The sequence below is a fragment of the Habropoda laboriosa genome, unplaced genomic scaffold (genome assembly GCF_001263275.1).
Source record: "Habropoda laboriosa isolate 0110345459 unplaced genomic scaffold, ASM126327v1 scaffold24, whole genome shotgun sequence".
Classification (NCBI taxonomy): Eukaryota; Metazoa; Arthropoda; class Insecta; order Hymenoptera; family Apidae; genus Habropoda; species Habropoda laboriosa.
The window spans coordinates 21,098-25,448 of NW_017100128.1; the positions used below are offsets into that span (position 1 = coordinate 21,098).

The window sequence follows — 4,351 nt, forward strand, 5'->3', positions numbered from 1 at the left end:
GTAAAAGTATACTACTAAAAACATTTTTTCACATTTGAATGACAGAAAATAATATATTTTTATAGTTTAGTGGTGAAATCCTCAAGTGTACCTGCATCACTCCCAGATGATGCAGGAGTTTTGGGAAAATTATCTGATATTACAGCACAAGAAAATAAAACACATCAAAAGAAAACAGTTTCTTATCAAGGAGTAGGTGGGAAACCGTAAGTATAGCCAACATTTATAGTTGATATATACAATAAACTTCAATTAAAATGGATTATACAATAGCAGTGGTTTTCAGAATACAATTAAGTGCCAATTATATAAATCTTAAACTAGATCCTAAGAAAGGGTTGTTTAATTATGAAGTTAAATATAATCCTGACATTGATTCATGATCTCTTAGAAGAAAACTCCTTAATCAACATTTACAAGCACTGGGTCGAACAAGAGTGTTTGATGGAGTTATATTGTATTTACCAGAGAAGTTGAAGGAAGATGTAAGTAATGATCATAGAGACAGAAAAAGTATATATAGGATGAGGAAAAACTTTTGTCCACCTGGAATAACCCATTATTTGTAAGAATATGGAAAAATATTGTATACAAAATTTGCATGATATGGTGGGGGACATAATGTGATGTAAATACTTTTTACATGGGTGGAGGCACAGAGGAGATTTCAAGGTCATCTTTATTTTTTACATGGGATGTTACATTTTTTTTTATCGTTGTGTGATAGCCACTGCTATGACGATTTCAGCATGCTATCATTAAAGATCATTTAAGGACAAGGAAGATTGTAAAACAATTATTTTTATTTTCGCATTGTAAAATTGCGTATGTCTTATATTTACTGGATTTATTCTAGCAAATGCTGCAATTCATTGACGCTTACTTTTATGTAAATAGATAGTGTTGTCGCAATATTTACTTTCTAATAATGCATTACGTATAGCTACGCACGTAAACATTACGACATTGCGTGGAATATTGATAGTCAGTATCAATTGATTGTTGAGTCAAATATCATCGTAATAATCAAGATGAAATTTTCTTTTAAAGAACAACTGGACATGACTATCCTCATTTATGGGGAAACTCATCAAAATGAGACGACGGATTGTTGCAGCATGTGCTGGAATATGTTCAGAGATGATAAGACGTACATGTGATTCAGCGATACAAAGATTGCAACTTTACATCGATACAAATAGTAAATACTTCGAACATCTTTTGTAATCTAAGAAAGTTTGTTTTACCATTACACTTGACTTTGAAATCGCCACAGCAGCGGCTATCACACAATGATAAAAAGAATAGAGCACCTCATTTAAAAAAATAACGATGACCTTGAAATCTCCTATGCCTACATCCACGTAAAAACTATTTACATCACATTATGTTCTCCTCCATATCCTTCAAGTTTTGTATATAATATTTATCCACATTATTACACATAACGGAAATGTTCCAAGGAGATAAAGTTTTTGCCCCACCCTGTATAAATGTATGTATGATTTTCAGATAACAATATTTGAATCTACACACCCTATGGATGAGAGCAAAGTAAACTTAACACTAATATACAAAAAACAGCAATCTATGTCTGAGAATGTTGCATTTTTTAATGTTCTACTTAAACGTGTTATGCATGCTCTTAGTTTAATTCGCATTGGTCAACATAATTTTAATCCAAGAGGAATACATGTACCACAACATAAACTGGAAGTATGGCCTGGTTATGTAACAACTATTAACGAATATGATGGAGGTTTAAAATTATGCATAGATGCACGACATCGTGTTATGCGTACAGAAACAGTGCGTGAAATAATGTAAGATTTGCAAAAAATTGTACTAAAAACTTAATAGTATAAAGTTAATTTCATATTATTACACAATATCATAACACAGGATGAGGTTTGGAAGTAAACCAAATTTTAAAGATGCTGTTATGAGAGAAATTATTGGACTACCTATTTTTACAAGATATAATAATAAAAATTATCGCGTTGATGATATTGCATGGGATAGAAACCCAACATATGAATTTGATAAAGAAGGTGAAAAGATATCTTTAATACATTATTATAAACATCATTGGAATTTAGAAATAAAGGATAGAAATCAACCACTTTTAGTTCATTGTGCTAAACGCAAATTACCTACTGGTCAAGTGAGTAATCTTAATCTACTAATATAGATATTTAATTATAAAACTTAAACATCAATTATTTCTATTATACAAATGTGAAAATACAGACAGAAGAAACTCAAATATTGTTGGTTCCTGAATTATGTTATACAGCAAGTTTAAGCGATAGTATACGTTCAGATTTTAAAGTAATGAAAGATCTCGATGAAATAACTAAAATGTCTCCTAATGCCCGACGCGATGTATTCAGACATTTTATACAAGAAATACAGAATAATGACGTACCACGAGAAATATTAGCAGATTGGGGTTTACAATTGGAGACTGATGTATTACAATTGAAAGGCAGAGTTCTCGAACCTGAGAATATATTTTTTGGTAATGGAGCAAAATTTATATGCCCACCAAATAAACCTGTACAATGGAGTTCTGCAGTGTGCAGGAGTACTCTACTGAGGACTGTACGTACTTTTGTGAATTACAATCAGTTAATAATGCAACAGTAGTATTTAAAATATTCTCATACTTTCAGCCCAGTTCGAACCACTTCTGTGTCTTATATTGTAACAGAGACACAAGATGTGCACAAGAGTTTATCGGTATGTTAAAAAAGGTTTCAAAAGTTATAGGTATGACTATTGGAGAACCACAGGCTATTCCCTTGAAAGATGATAGGATTGAAACGTATGTACACGCATTACGGAACAACATTCAACAAACAGTTTCTTTAATGATCGTTATATTTCCAACCAATCGAACAGATAAATATTCTGCAGTAAAGAGGTAAAGTATTTCGTGTACTTTACAATAATTACTTGATACACAAATTTTATTGTTCAACATCTAGGGTATGCTGTGTAGAAATGCCTGTACCTTCGCAAGTTATTATATCCAAAACTATTTCTCGTAGCGACAAATTAAAGAGTATAACAGAAAAAATTGCTTTACAAATTAATTGTAAGCTAGGTGGAGCTCTTTGGGCATTAGCTATACCTATGGTACGAAAAAAATATTTATAATTTTAATTTATGGAAGTTGATACAAATATTAAACGTTACTGTATTAGGAGAATTGCATGATTTGTGGAATAGATGTATATCATGCAGGTGTTGGTCAATCAACCAAAGGAAGTGTTGCAGGTTTTGTAGCAAGCCTAGATAAATTATTAACAACTTGGCACAGTAAAGTTTCTTTGCAAGGTAAACATCAAGAATTAGTAGATGTGCTACAAATCTGCTTAATTTCAGCAGTAAAAGTTTACTATAAAGTAAGTAGTCTTTACTATTTATGACATACATTAATACTTTGTATTACTATTATAATCGTTGTATACATAAATCTTTTACATTACAGTATAATAAGCGTTATCCAGATCGCATTATTGTATACCGAGATGGCGTTGGTCAGGGGCAAATTGACACTGTTGTTCGATATGAAGTAAAACAATTGTTAGCAGCATTTAAAACTATAGAACCAAATTATCAACCAACATTAACTGTGATAGTAGTTCACAAACGCATTAATACACGGATATTTGCGAAATGTGTAAGTTTTTAACTGAAAACAACGAAATTAACAAATTGTATCTTTTAATTACGAAAGTTATTCATGTATGTTTTAGTCTATGGGACTAGAGAATCCTCCACCGGGAACAATTGTAGATTCCTATATAACAAAACCTGCTTATTATGATTTTTTCTTGGTATCACAGAACGTTCGTGAAGGTACAGTATCACCAACTCACTATATTGTTGTTTATGACAATAGAAATATGAGAGCCGAACATATACAACGATTAACGTACAAGCTTTGTCACTTGTACTACAACTGGCCTGGTACTATAAAAGTTCCTGCTCCTTGTCAATATGCACATAAACTTGCCTCCCTTGTTGGGCTGCATTTACAGTTAGAACCACATCAGTCACTTACTGATACATTATATTATTTGTAAGTTATTTTTATCCATTATTGACTCGGTATTATAACCAATTATTTATTAAGACTTTGAACCACGTAAAGTGTTACAATCTATTTTCTTCGAAACTATTATAGATATCGATTTAAAATTTGGACACCTTAAAAAGTTCAAATGAACCAACATTTTAGAGTATAAGAAGTTGTGGGGGTGAATTTCCTAGGGGTGGAAAGAGTACAACCCTCAATTTTTTTAAATGGAAGTGTATATTAATTTTTCATTATTCCAATAAC

General features: G+C 31.5%; 1 pseudogene; it reads left to right on the plus strand.

The window, feature by feature from the left end:
• LOC108579206 overlaps nucleotides 1–4,094 on the plus strand; it is a 4,544-nt pseudogene extending 450 nt beyond the window's left edge.
• The last annotated feature ends 257 nt before the right edge of the window (nucleotides 4,095–4,351 follow it).